Here is a 15,864-nt window from a genome sequence, read left to right on the forward strand (position 1 = left end):
ATGGGTAGATGGTTCGTGTTTCAAGCTTCCCAATGGTGAAACGACTGCGGCATATGCTGTCACAACTTTACATACAGTTGTTGAAACAGTACGCATAGCACAGAATTCTGCGCAAGCAGCAGAGTTGATTGCATTGACTAGAGCGTGTGTATTGTCAGAGGGAAAGCTAGTGAATGTCTATACTGATAGCCAGTATGCGTTTGGTGTTGCCCACAGTTTTGGGCGTTTGTGGAGATAGAGAGGATTTCTTACTTCCCATGGTACAAAAATACAGCATGGGCAGTTAGTGAATGAACTTCTGGAATCACTTACTCTCCCAAAGCAGATTGCAATTGTGAAGTGTAGTGCGCATAAGAAGGTTGTGGATGATGTGGGCCGAGGAAATGCGTTTGCGGATGAAGTTGCGAAGGAAACGGCGAAAGACATGATGAGTTGTATGTATGTCGCAGGCCCTGCTAATTGGGTTATGGCTGGTGGAATGTGTGAAGACACAATAGAAAGCGTGAAGTTGATTCAGGCTGAAGCTACGGAAAAGGAAGTGAGTACGTGGAGAGAAAGTACGGGTATGTTGGATTCGACGGGTTGTTGGGTTGACTTGTCGGAACACCAGCGATGGTTGTTGCCTGATGCGTATGTGTTCCCAGTGGTTACTATGGATCATGGAATGGCTCACATTAGCTCGAAAGGGATATGCAAGTTGTTGGCTCCAGTATGGCAGAATGCCGGAATTCCGAAATGTGCTGAGAATTTGGTGAAGCATTGTATGATTTGTTTGAAGTATAATCCTGGAAAGGGAACTCCAACTCCATCTGGTCATTTTGCTCCTCCGACGTATCCGTTTGAAGTGATACAGTTAGATTATATTCACATGGAGAGATGCAATAATTTGAAGTATGTCCTTGTGGTTGTTTGCGCCTTTTCCAAATGGATAGAGGCCTACCCCCTAAAGGATAATACTGCCTTGTCTACAGCCAAGGTTTTGCTCAAAGAGTATTTCACTAGATATGGTTTGCCGAGAATTGTATGGAGCGACAATGGGAGTGAATTTGTGGGCCAGATCATGAAGAAAGTGTGTGCTGGTTTGGGTATCAATCAGAAATTCCATGCTGCGAATCACCCCCAGTCAGCTGGTCTTGTCGAGTGCTATAATGGCACCTTGAAGCTGAAATTGGCTAAAATACAAGGGAGCACTGGTCTTACATGGCCAGATGCCTTGCCGTTGGCTCTTTTGTCAACAAGGACGACAGTGCATTCTCGTGTGGGACTCCCATACGAAATAGTTTTTGGTCGTCCAGCGAATGTTTGGGGTGTGCCTTGTCCTAAAAAATTTAGTGAGATTGAGTACCCTATGTTGGTGGATTACTTACATGACTTGACTGCTAAATTACATGTTCTCCACCAACAGGTCTATGACAGTTTGCCGACAGCTACTGCAGATCCAGGCCATACGATTCAACCTGGCGATTTTGTCTTGACGAAGAATTTTCAACGTACCAAGAATTTGGAACCCAGATGGACTGGACCACATTTAGTCCTTTTGGCCACTAGAACTGCAGTTAGGGTAGCTGGTAAAAAAACTGGGTGCATGCCACCCATTGTAAAAGAGTTCCTTTGCCCTTACCGTATGATAAGTGGGTGAGGGATGGAATAGCCGACTCCGAATGTGAAAGAATTCCTAGATTTGTACCTTTTAGTGATGCACATTTGACATGGACTCAGTCAGAACGCGAGGAGGGGAGACAATTGACCCCAGAGCGTATTCAAGCGATTGCCCAAATGACTGTGCCATGCACACAGAGAGAGGTGCGTGCCTTCTTAGGTATAACCTCGTATTGTAGACAATGGATTCCAAATTTTTCTTTGCTAGCGAAACCTTTGTTGGCACTTACTCTTAAGGACACACCACACCCTCTTCCTTGGTCTGACGAATGTCAGAAGAGTTTTTCTGAATTGCGTGATGCATTGTGTTCTGCTCCGGTGTTGAGTACCCCCGACTATAGTAAACCTTTTGCACTTTATGTACACGAGAGAGAAGGTTGTGCATTGTCAGTGTTGACGCAACAATTTGGAGACAAGCAGCGCCCATGTGCGTATTTTTCAGCCACTTTAGATCCGGTAGCTAGGGCATTGCCTAGTTGTCTAAGAGCTACAGCGGCAACGGCTGTTTCTATTCGACAGTCTGCTGGGTATTGGATAATACATTGGTTGTGATGGTTCCACATGCAGTGGATACCCTATTGAACAGAACAAAGACTCAACATCTTAGCAGTGCACGTTTGAGGTTATGAGTTGACGCTTTTGGCTAGTCATGTGCACATCAAGCGGTGCAACACATTGAATCCAGCTACATTGTTGCCAATTTTTGTACAGACAGATGTTCAGGAACAGCATGACTGTTTTCTCTGGACAGAGGAGGAAACGAAGGGTAGAGTTGATCTGAAAAATACTCCTCTTTCGAATCCTAATGGTACCCTATAGGTAGATGGTTCATGCTTTAAGCTTCCGAATGAAGAGACGACTGCAGCATATGCTGTCACAACTTTGCATACGATTGTTGAAACAGCACGTATTGCACAGAATTCAGCACAGGCAGCGGAGTTGATAGCATTGACTAGAGCGTGTGTGTTGTCAAAAGGAAAGAGAGTGAATGTTTTTACTGATAGCCAATATGCATTTGGCGTGGCTCACAGTTTTGGTCGTTTGTGGAAAGAGAGAGGATTTCTTACTTCCCATAGTACGAAAATTCAGCATGGACAATTAGTGAGTGAACTTCTTGAATCACTTACTTTGCCGACCCAAATTGCGATAGCAAAGTGTAGTGCGCATAAGAAGGTTAAGGATGATGTGGGTCGAGGGAATGCGGTTGCAGATGAAGTAGCGAGAGAAACAGCGAAAGATGCGACGAGTTGGATGTATGTTGCAGGTCCTGCCAGATGAGTTGTGGAAGGAGGAATGTGTGAAGATACAACAGAAAGTGTGAAGATGATTCAGGCGGAAGCTACTGAGAAAGAATTGAGATTATGGAGAGAGAGTATGGGAATGTTGGATTCAACAGGCTGTTGGGTTGAGTTGTCAGAGCACCGGCGATGGTTGTTGCCGGATGCATATGTGCTCCCGGTGGTTACTATGGCTCATGGGCTGGCTCACATTAGTTCAAAAGGGATATGTAAGATGTTGACTCCGGTATGGCAGAATGGTGGAATTCCTAAGTGTGCTGAGAATTTGGTTAAACACTGCATGATTTGTTTGATGCATAATCCTAGAAAGGGAACCCCAACTCCAGCGGGTCATTTTGCTCCTCAAACGTATCCGTTCGAGGTGCTGCAGATAGACTACATTCATATGGAAAGATGCAATAACTTGAAGTATGTCCTTGTGGTTGTTTGTGCCTTTTCCAGATGGATAGAGGCCTACCCCCTAAAGGATAATACTGCCTTGTCTACAGCCAAGGTTTTGCTCAAAGATTTTTTTCCCCGATATGGTTTGCCGAGGATGGTATGGAGTGATAATGGAAGTGAATTTGTGGGTCAGATTATGAAGAAAGTATGTGCGGGTCTGGGTATTAAACAGAAATTTCACGCTGCGAATCACCCCAGTCAGCAGGCCTGGTCGAGTGCTATAATGGCACTCTGAAGCTGAAGATGGCAAAGGTGCAAGCGAGCTCTGGTCTTACATGGCCGGATGCCTTACCATTGGCACTTTTGTCCACGAGAACGACAGTACATTCTCGCGTGGGACTTAGCCCATACGAGATTGTTTTTGGACGCCCGGCGAATGTCTGGGGTGTGCTGAGGCCTAAGAAGTACAGTGATATCGAGTACCCTATGTTGGTTAACTACTTACATGATTTGACTGCTAAATTGCGTGTTCTTCACCAACAGGTCCATGACACTTTGCCTTCACTTTCTGTAGACGCAGGCCACACGATCCAACCTGGCGACTGGATTCTAACCAGGAATTTTCAGATGTCAAAGAACTTGGAACCAAGATGGACCGGTCCATACCAAGTCCTGTTATCAACTCGGACTGCTATTCAGGTGTTCGGCAAGAAAAACTGGGTACATGGTACCCATTGCAAGAAGATACCTTTGCCCTTACCCTACGATAAGTGGGTCCGGGAAGGTGTTGCCGATTCCGAGAGTGAAAGGGTTCCAAGATTTGTACCTTTTAGCGATGCACATCTGGAATGGACTCAGTCAGAACGTGCGGATAATGAAGTCTTGCAAGAAGCTGTGCCGCCGTGTTTGAGATTTGATACTACGCATCCAGAGACACTCTTTCAGGATCAAACTGTGCCTGGTAAAGAATGATACAACTTAAGGTCTAAAAAGGACAAATAAAATGTGAATTTTTTTGTGAATTACACTCTTTCAGACAAGAGACTATTTTTCTTTTTCTTTTTTGAGCCACCATCCGGGTTCAGCTGCAGGGTCGCGGTATAAGACTTAAGGGGTGGCCCGCGTATTGACGAAAGGTCTGCGGTTCTAGGGACGTCTAGGACGCCTGGACGCACACTTGAGTGAAGAAGGAATATTGCCGCGAGCAGCACGTTAGAGGATGGAGTCTGTTGTAACTGAAAGAGATGTTGAGAGAATAGATCTTAAGACAAGATTTTGTACATTGATATGTAGCAAATGTTTTATATTATTGTGCTTTTTGATGTTTTTAAGTATCACATTAGCTTGTGTGGGTTGGCTGTCTATGTTACACAACAGACATCTGCACCCACCTCTCAACCTATGCTTTCTTTCACTACTGTTTCTTTGCATCAGTTTTATACGTTGCCTGAACATGAGCAAACAAGGAGATCAGAACTTGTCAACAACTCGTTCTTACAGTTGTTGCATCAGCATCAGTTAGTAGTAAATACCACTAATTGTTGGGTTTGTGGTCTTATGCCTCATACGACAGATAAAGGTATGCCATATTTGGTTTTGCCTTTTTCTTTTAATGGGTCTGTGTGGGCTTTACAGACCATGTTTATCTATGCAAATGAGGTACGCCCCTTACGTTCCCTTAAAGATAACTCCAGCAATAATGCCTTAATAAGGGGAATAGTAGCTATGATCCGAGATCTTGATGCATATAATACTATCCCTAAGGATGAGGTGCAGGCTTATGTTGGTTGGAACGTGACCGGATATAGTACCAGCTTGACAGAGAAGGAGAGACGAAAAAGGTCTCCCCCTATTTGGATTGTACCCCACCAAGGCCAATTTTGTCTGCAAGGTACTGGTCGGAATCCGAAAGCTCAGCTAGGTAAGAGTGTGTGTGCTCAAACCTATGTCTATTCATCCCGGACTTCTCCACCTTTTGTGCCAGCTAAAGGCACATATTTTGTTTGTCATGACAGAGCCTACACATGGTTGCCACCTGATTTTTCAGGAACATGTTATGTGGTGTTTTTGCTTCCCCCTACATACACTACTGCTTCAGACTATCATAGAACGAGATATGGTAGAGGTGTCTTCAATGAGGAAGATACTGTAGCACATGAATTAGGAGATTTCTTCAAGGGCTTCCTGCCCTTTTGGGGTCCTATGATCAATAGTAGGCATATTCGACAGCTTGTCCGCGTTGTTGAAGCTACTATTAATGAGACAGCAGGTGCTCTTAGTAATGTTACAGCTGAGCTTCAAGCGGACCGCCTTATGACTTTGCAGAATCGTATGGTATTAGACATCATACTAGCAGATCGAGGAGGAGTATGTAAATTGATTGGATCTAGTTGCTGTGTTTACATACCAGATAATGCCCCTACAGTATACCAAGCCATCTCTAGGTTGCATAAGATCTCTGAGTCTATCCATGTAGACGAAGGAGACTTGTCATTGACGGGATGGTTTTGGGGACTGCTGTCTAAGTGGGGATGGAAGATTCTGACATTCCATGGTATGGTTTTAGCCATCCTTTTCTCTTGTTGTCTTTGCATCCAGCGTGGTCCCGCCATTTGTAGTCTTTGTGCTACTATGTGTGTTCGGAGATCTGTCCCGAGAGAAGTAGAGAATAATAAAATGATGCTACAGCAACACTTTGATGACCTAATGAATATTGATATAGACCTAGATTCAGATTAACATGAGTCTTAGATTATTGCCTATGTAATGGCAAAAGGAGGGTCTGAGGTTCTGTAATTCTCGAGTCTGACTCCATTTTGTTCTGTGCCACCATTTTGTGTTGCCCTCACGTAGGCCTGTAAAGGTAACCTGGCGGACGAAGTGGCCTGGCCTTCTTAGTTCATGTATACATTAACTAGGTTTCTTTTGACTCTGAAATGAACTGTAAGAAACTGACCTCTTCACCTGAAACTGACCTCGCAAAGCCAATTTCCCTGATCGATCTTTATCTGAGATTGCCAATCAATGTTTAGGACATCGTTAACTTTCTAGTTTCCTTGCACATGCTTTATCTTGTTCAGAATCTGTTACTGTTTCTTTTTTGTTTCTTCATTACATGGGTTATGCTTTCAATTATAGGTTTGTCCGGCTTGTGGAGATTGAATTTGGGACATTCCTAATAATTAACTTTTGGGTTGGGATACTGTAAATTGAGTTTTTGCTATGTGATACTTTGTTTGAAAATGTATCTTATTGGTTAGAATTTTGTGCAGTGGGTGTACATTTATAATGTGAATATTGGGTATAAAAGGAGACGTCTCGCCTTAGTAAAATGAGCAGTCTCCTGAGAATTTACACAGTGATGTATTTCTAGGATCACTGTTACTAGCTGCAGCTAATAAACTTGGTCTCTGACGCCATCCAGAAGTATTCTGTGTCTTTGAATACCAAGACAGGTGAATCGAAGATCTTAGGCGTGCCCCTGACGCCGCTGGTTCTTCAAATGAATCCTTATCTTTTGGTGTACTAACATTCTCTAACGTTTTAACCAGATCCTCTTTAGGAAAAATGCCATTAGCTGTAATCCTGTGACCCAAATAATTGATCTCCTCTACCAAAAATGTACACTTCTCTTTGCTTACAGTCATGCCTTTAGAACCAAGAATACCAAGAACTCTATTGAGAATGATGTTGTGTTGTTCACAATTCTCTGCAAAGATTAAAATATCATCTTGAAATGATTGAACACCCCTAATACCTTGAAACAGATTCTCAATCAACTTTTGGAAAACACTGGCCGCTGATGCCAGTCCAAACGCCATCCTTAAAAATCTGTATAAACCAAAAGGTGTAGTGAAAGTGGTAAGATCTTTAGAAGATTCATCCAGGAGTACCTGATGGTATGCTGATTTAAGATCTATTACTGTGAAAAATTTAGCACCATTAATAGCTGACAACATATCTTGAATACGAGGCAAAGGATATGTGTCAACTATAATGTTTTTATTAAGAGACCTGAGATCAACACACAATCTCAGATCTTGATTTTTTTAAAGTGCTCTAACGATAGCGGAAACCCACTCCGAACTGTCTGTAGGTTCAATGATACCCTCTGAGCATAAAGTATCAAGATGATTCTTTAGTTTTTCTCGAATCCCAAGTGGAACCATATGTACTTTATGTTGAATTAGAACAGGATTCTTTTTTAGTTTAATCTTGTGCATATAACCTTTGACTTGTCTAACTTCATTTTTAAAAACATCACTGTGATTTTTAAGAATCATTTCCAAATCAAATTTTTCCAATGAAATATTGCTGATATCAAACTCCCTTAATTGTAAAGGACGATCTGAACCAGGACATAGGTTGACACCCAATCTTCCCAAATTAAACCATCCTACAATATTCTTGCCATCAATGGCAACATAAATTTTAGTAAAGATCTTTCTTCCTTCAAATTCTAAGGATTCTTCAAAGTAACCCATCATAGAAATATCAACATTTCCAAAAGCCTTGGGGTTCACGTCAGTTTTCTTAAGTTTAACATTCTTCCACTTTTCATTAAAAAACACATCAGACAAAATAGTAATTGGCAAACCCGAACCTGCCATTGCTTCAAAAGACACTTCGCCAACTAATACTGTGCCGAACGGTGCCTTGAAAGGAATATTGATGTTATTAACAGAATAATCAAAAACATCATCATAAATAGTCAGTAGCATATTTTGTAAAGCATGCTCAACAACATCTATATTGTTTACATTCGAATTTGAAGAGTTTGAAAATCTTTTTGGCGCATGGCATACTGAAGAAAAATGACTAACTTTGCCACAATTGACACATTTCTTCTTCAAAGTGGGACAATCAGAACTGTTGGCTAAATGTGTTTTTGCTCTACATCTGTAGCAAGCCAATGTATTACTCTGCTTAATGCTTTGTTTGATAGTCCCTTTATTAAAGGATTGTACCGCACAAACAGGTGTAACAGAAGAAGTGTTTTTCGCTTCCTCAGTAGAAATAACTTTTGATGACATTATGGATCTTTCAATCCCTTTAGCCAAGTCTAAAACTTCACTTAAAGTAGGATTGTGGCAAGCGAGAAGTCTCTCTCGAACTTTCTTAGACTCACAGTTAAAAATAAATTGATCTCTTATAAAATAATCCACCGTTGCTCATACTCACAATCATCAGCTAAAACTCTTAAAGCCGCCACATACTCTTCAACTGTTTCATCAGGTAATTGCTTCATTTTATGAAAGGCATGCCTTTCAATTAACACATTTGGTTCATCTTGAAATTGATTTTCCAATCTCGCTATAGCCTCTATACACATTCCAGCCTTCACCTCCACCACTAGGTGGTGCAATGGGAACTAGATTTTTTTAAATTTCAATTGCCGCATTACCCAAAAAAACTAAATAAAATAGCTTTCAGCCTTTCTGATGAAAATTTAGTACCATCTATAGCAGAGGTCTTCAAACTTTGTGAAGCCGAGACCCCCTTGTAAAACCTTTTTTGGCGTAAGGACCCCCTTCCAACAAAAGTTTCTAGAAACTGGTACTCCTCATCAACAACTTTTGACAACCATAAATGGGCCTGTTAGACCTCATCACATCCGTCCATCATTCATCCACCCACACTTTCACACATCCATCCATCCACCCTTTCATCCTTCCAACCATACATCCATCCTTCATCCATCCACCCTTTCATCCTTCCATCCATACATCCATCCTTTACCCATCCACCCTTCCATCCATCCACCCATCATTCATCCAGCCACCTTTTCACACATCCATCCATCATTCATCCATGCAACCTTTTATCCATCCATACATCTATCCACCCTTTCATCCTCCCATCCATACATCCTTCATCCATCCATCCATCCACCCACCCTTTCATCCATCCATCCACCCATCATTCATCCCCCCACCTTTTCACACATCCATCCATGCATCATTCATCCATGCAACCTTTTATCCATCCATACATCCATCCACCCTTTCATCCATCCACCCATCCATCCTTCATCCGTCCACCCTTTCATCCTTCCATCCATACATCTATCCTTCATCCATCCACCCTTTCATCCTTCCATCCATACATCCATCATTCATCCATTCACCCTTTCATCCATCCATTCACCCATCATTCGTCCACCCATCTTTTTACACATCCATCCACCCATCATTCATCCATGCAACCTTTTATCCATCCATACATCCTTCATCCATCTACCCTTCATCCTTCCATCCATCCACCCTTTCATCCATCCATCCACTCTTTCATCCATCCATCCACTCTTTCATCCATCCATTCACCCTTTCATCCATCCATCCACCCTTTCATCCATCCATCCACCCTTTCATTCACCCACCTTTTCACACATCCATCCATCCTTCATTCTTACATCCATCCATCCACCCATCATTCATCCACCCACCTTTTCTGTGCCTCTCTCATGGGGGGCGGGTCAGTATCTCTCTGCGTCTTCTTCCTTCTTTCCCGCTCATGGGAGGGCATCTCTGTTCCTCCCTGCTGGGCGGGTGTCATGTGTCACGGGACCCACAGCTCCAGGCGCGCAACATCCATTGAACTCAAAGGGCTACACTACAGCCTGCTCCCCCAGGCCCCCCCCTCTCAATTTGTAGTCCATTCATTTTTTCTATGAAATTACGTACTATTGTTATTATCTACCAGACGTGCTGCAAAATAGACTTATTTAGAATATCCGTGCTCCTTTTCAGATCCAACATTCATTGATTTTCTTTAGTTACCCTTCGACATTACTATAACTTTAAATATGCTACAATACAAGAATTTTCAGCAATCGAGGAAAAATTCTGTTTTGCCACTGAAAACCTTTTAATACACAGAAAATGTGTTTGTATTTTTTTGGGGACTTTTGCTGTTATTTGGCACCACCACTAGATAGCGCCTGTAGTCTGCTGCCTTGCCCCGCTATATTGAGGCACCAACCCTGGTTATATGGAGGAAGGGTGACTAATTGAACAATTCAGTAATTCAGCACAGAAGGATAAAGATTATCCCAAACTGTTAAAGCTTACCTTTAATATCAGGATAATGCTTTGCATGCTGCACACTACAGCCTGCTCCCCCATCCCCCACCCCTCCACCCCCCCCTTCTCCTGCCCAGCTCGTGTATGTGAGCCCGGCTGAAACAGCTTCAGGGACACACACACGGCCACACCCGAGTGAGTACTTGACAGGTCTTTAAAAGACCGTTTACTTGTTAATGAGGCTTTGATGTTTTTCACACCTCGGTGTGAATTAGGCCTCCGCCGTGAGCACCCTCGACGCCAGGAACTGCATGCTCTAACAGAATCTGCGACCCCCTTTCAAGGACTCCACGCCCCCCCTGTGGGTCGCGCCCCACAGATTGAGGACCTCTGATCTATAGCAATGATGTAATTTTCAAAGGATTCGAACCATTTTTTCCAAACTAATTTAGGCTTACCTGAAATTTGTAAAAAAATTGTAGGTTGATTGCATATTTGTGAATTAGCCATGTTCAATCCCTAAAAGGTAAACAATTAAAATACTTATAAAGTTGCAATAAATTAGATTAAATCTAAATTAAGTACAATATCTAAACATCAAAGTCATATGTAAATAGTTGAAATATATAGAGTTCGAGTTCCAAATTAAAAGAAATCAAGCTACACAAATGAGCACATCTTTCAGTGTGCACATCACTGTAGACTATTGAAATGTGCACGGAAAACAGTAGATTCATTAAGTGTGCACATCACTGAAAATGCGCTTCCGATATGACGAACAACCTCAGTAAAGATGTGCAAAAATAAACAACACGCTAAACATTGGTGAATCAATTAAGTGTGCGCGTCACTGAAAATGCACTGACCTTCAGAAATAACGAACAACTTCCGAAATCTTGAGATTGAATCAATTTAGTGTGCGATCACTGAAGATGCGCTGATCTTCAAAATAACGAACAACTTTCGAAATGTGGATAATGAATAATAAAGGTTAAGTACTAATCTTACCCGCTTCTTCAATGTGGCAACTTACAGCCTGATTCATGTACGGGCCGTTTTGCGTGGCCCTAATAGCGAATCATAGCGACTCGCTATTGAGGACACGCAAAACGGTATTCATGTAGGAATTGCTAAATAAATAGCGATTCCTACATGTTCTCTATTTGCGAGTAGAAAATTGCTACTCGCAAAAAAAGGAATAACTCCCCATTCATTCCTATGGTCCAAAAGGCCCATAGGAATGAATGGGGAGTATCCCTTATTTGCGAGTAGCAATTTACTACTCGCAAATAAGATAGCGATTTTAAGGGTGCCAGGGGTGTCCAATGGACACCCTGTAGCACCCCTAAAATGCACATTTGAACAGGTGTTGCGCACACACATGTCCAAAGGACATGTGTGTGTGCAACATGCAACTTAGAAAAATGCTTTTAAAAGCATTTTTCTAAGTTTTTGCTATTTACCGAGAGGTCTGACCTCTCGGTAAATAGCGGCTCAAATTTGCAAAATCGCAATTTTTGAAAGTGTCATGAATAGCATTTAAGGAATCTCTAATAGAGATTCCTTAAATGCTAATTCTCGCATATTAGCTAATTCTTCATTAGCGATTTTTGCTTTTGGGATTGTGAATCCCAAATGCCAAAATTGCACTCGCAAAAGGCAAGATTCTGAGAATCTTGCCCTTTGCGAGTGCAATTTAGCTTCATGAATCAGGCTGTTAGTCACTTGAAAGTACTTGAAGATCGCGTTGAAAAAAGAATATATCAGCACCGTGGTTTCTTAAAATGGCCGCCACTAACGTAGAAGCGTGATGATGTGGTAGCTAGGTTACGCTCTGGTACCAATGAAACGCAGCGTAGGAATTAGATGACACGCAACTGCGCTGACGTCTTAAGTATACTTGTCACTCAGCATACTTGAATGCGCGCTGACGAAAGCACACTCGTCACACAGCTTGGCTTCAGAACGAACGTTGTCATCTCACGTGCTGGAATCCTGGCACTCACGAGCACACACCGATGTAATCACGCACTGAAATCCTGGCATCCACGATAAAATAACGAAAAGGTAGTTAAATTCACAGTACCTTTTTGAAGTAGTTAATAACCCCGTCAAACTTTTAAACAAATCCGATGAATGAAGAGTAGAATAAAATCTTGAATCCGATGAGTTTCGCCGAAAACTTCAACTTGCTTAAAATTTCATAAAAATGGAAAATACACTGCACTTTAACAGTCCTCGTCACCAATGTAAAGAATTGCAGCAGTCAAAATATGTTAAAAATATGATTTATTTAGTGCAGAAATATACGACCCACTGTAGCCACGAAGGAAGCTTCCAGTCAAATCAAAATTCAACCGTTTCTCCCTGAAACAACACTACATGTTTCATTCTACCATTACATCAGTAAATTCTAAATATTGCATAAAAACATTCTACATGACACAAAATAATCTACATTCTATAATGGAAATAAAGGTAAGACACTAGTACCACACTTATTTAAGGTGACCTCTAAAGTCCATACATCTCTGACTTCTGGAACATCAAAGTACCTGGATCATAAATTGGCCATCGTAGGAGGATCTTGTTGCCCCAAGGAGCTGTCTTAGGAACATTGACATCTTCCTTCTTAAAATCCCCCAAAACACAAACATTTTCAGGCTGTGCTTGAAATCGTAATAATGCCTTCAACCGTCTACATATCTTTGCTGTAATCTCTGAACTACCTTATCCCAGACTATTTGATGCAGTTACATTTTGCTATCACCCTGGGTTCAAATCAAGCTGATGTCACATCCATTGTCGCTAAATTCCATTAGGCTGACACTCTTTGCATTCTATTTTACCTATGCTTGTGCTTAGCTACTCAACTGAGTCAGGCAAACACTATACAAAACAGCAAATAAAAATAAATGAAGAAACTTAACTCCTGACATGTAAGCAAGTTACCTCGCTTTGAATATGTGTGCTATTTACAAGTGTAACCAAAAGTAAGTCACATATTCAACTCATTATTAAACGAAGGAACATTACAACTGTTTGATGCCACTAACAGTGTAGTGTCAAAGCGTGACATAACATGAAGATGAGGAGTTATCCAAAAAAGTAATGAAGAACATCCTAGCTAAATCTTGCATCAGTGGTAGGTTAAAATCCAAACAATAATGCTTTTCTCTAAATAGGAACAGAAGTCAAAACATTCTCTTATAGGTCTTCCTGACGTGAGATTGAAAAAGAAAGGCCATTTAAGTAAACAACTTTAAGAGACACTGAACTTGTAGATCGCCCAATGAAGAATGTACAAGAGGGTAGTAGTGGCAGGCTTAAATCTTGTAGGCGATAACAGAAACAAACTCACTGAAATTCGGATCTGAAGGCTGCCGATTGCCGCAGTTGAAGGCAAATTCAATTTTAAAAATGGTTTCAATCTTTTACACATTATCTGTCCCTTCCATTGTGTGAATTTGAATTTATTTTGAAAAACTGTTTCATGCTTTTGAACATTATTCTGTCACTTGCACTGTGTGAATTTGAATTGTGAGGCATACTGCACACGTTTGGGGCAGGTTTCTCTACCTGACTCAGCTTACAGGAAGTCACAATGAGGTGGGAAGCAGCGCATTTCGGGGCAGCGCTCTAGCTTTCCCGCTCAAGGGTGAATATCTAAACGGGGCCGTGGCGCTGAGCGTGTAAGGCTGCAGATTACCGCAGTTCCAGGCAATTTTTTATTTTTTTTTAACTGTTTCATGCTTTTAAACATTATTCTGTCACTTGCAATGTATGAATTTGAATTGGGAGGCATACAGCACATGTTTGGGGGCAGGTTACTCTACTTGACTCACCTTACAAGAAGCCAGAGTGAGGCCAGAAGCAGCGTATTTCGGGCAGCGCTCTAGCATTCCTGCTCATGGGTGAAATATTTAAACGGGGCCGTGGTGTACCTAAGGCAAGCCAGTCTGCGCCCGTCCACGTCCAGATGGCGGCCAGCGCCAGCCATGTGCCCGTTGCTCTCCCGGTGGAAACATTTGTTGGTCATGGAATTCAGTTCACGACCCTGGCCTGGATCCGGTCATTCCTGTAGAACCGTTCACAACAAGTCTTTCTCTGCCCCTTCATCTCTTCACAGAACACCTGGTTTGTGGGGTACCCCGGGGATCCGCATTGAGTCCTCTCCTCTTTAATGCCTACCTCTGCCGCTCGCAGCTCTGGTAGACTCCTGCGAGGTGAAGGTGATCTCCTACGCAGATGACACAAAACTGGTGTTCTACTATAAGGATCAGTCGGAGGCTGCTTTTGCCAACTTTAGAAGGTGTCTGAGTAACATCTCAGCTTGGATGACTCAAAACTGTCTCAAGCTGAACTCATTTAAAACTGAGGTGCTCTTCTTCAACCCTCACCTCCAGCAGTGCTCTGGTGGCCACATGAGCTGAATCCCCCTCCTGAGCCTGTTGACTCGATGAGAAACATGGGGTTCAGATTTGACAACGAGCTCTCCTGTAAATCTCAGATTAGGCAAGTCTCTTCCTCATGTTTTGGGAAGCTATGTACCCTGAGGAAATTCGTCCACTTCCTCCCTCTGGAGTCTAGAAGAACAGTAGTCCACGCCCTAATTACATCTCACTTGGACTACATTAACAGTCTCTACCTGGGACTTCCAGCCTATCTGACCCCTAGACTGCAAATGACTCAGAACGCTGCAGCCAACTGATTTGCAAGGTACCAATCCCTCATCCCATCACTCCCCACCTGAGAAACCTTCACTGGCTGCCTGTCATCAGGTGCATAGAATTTAAGGCACTCACCCTGGCGTACACAGCCACCATGGGCCTGGGCCCAGGGGACCCGGGAGGCAGACTTCAGCATTACCATCACGACCGGGCCTTGAGATCCAACCACCAGCGGCTCCTCGCCATTCCCCGCTTTCACAAGGCGAGGACAGATGGCAGAGAATTTGCGGTCAGGACCGCAACACTCTGGAACGCCTTGCCACTCCCCCTCCGCCTGTCTGAGTCAGAACTGACTAAAAACCTGGGGGCATATTAGCAAGGGCAATATTGCCGTTTTAGCGGGACTTTTTCCCCCTAAAGCGCCGATATTTTTATCGCCCTATCAGCAAGCTGTCGCTAACAGCAGTTAGCGACAGCTTTTAGGCGATAGCGACCGGTTTGGGGCCCGCTTTGCATGTCAGCGTTATTTATCACTAATGACATGCAAAGTGGGCGTACCCAAACTGTTAGCGACTAAAAGCAGTCGCTAACACAGCTATCACCTATTAGCAACACAGGCTTAGCGATAAAAAAAGTCACGCTAAGTGCGATTAGCGCTAGAATCTAACGCCTGCTAATAGGATGACTTACCTGTACATTCAATGGGAGGTGGATTTTCAGGTTAAGCCCCCATTGGCGTTAATGCGTGAATATCGCTGGATTTCCAGCGATATTCACGCATTTCGCCGCTATCTATGGATATTTTAGCACAATGGAGAAAAACTTTGCTAATAG

The 15,864-nt window shown here is 42.7% G+C and overlaps 1 long non-coding RNA gene across 1 annotated transcript in view; it reads right to left on the reverse strand.

Moving 5' to 3' along the window:
* Window positions 1-12,641, reverse strand: part of LOC144753842 (uncharacterized) — a 233,791-nt gene extending 221,150 nt beyond the window's left edge. Inside the window, exons 1-2 of the long non-coding RNA XR_013594559.1 lie at window positions 12,447-12,641; window positions 10,819-10,879 (exon numbers count right to left, since the gene is read on the reverse strand). This is a non-coding gene — a long non-coding RNA (uncharacterized LOC144753842). The remainder of the gene's footprint in view (window positions 1-10,818; window positions 10,880-12,446) is intronic.
* Between the last annotated feature and the right edge of the window lie 3,223 nt (window positions 12,642-15,864).

Source organism: Lissotriton helveticus, chromosome 5_1, assembly GCF_964261635.1.
Source record: "Lissotriton helveticus chromosome 5_1, aLisHel1.1, whole genome shotgun sequence".
In the NCBI taxonomy this organism is placed as follows: Eukaryota; Metazoa; Chordata; class Amphibia; order Caudata; family Salamandridae; genus Lissotriton; species Lissotriton helveticus.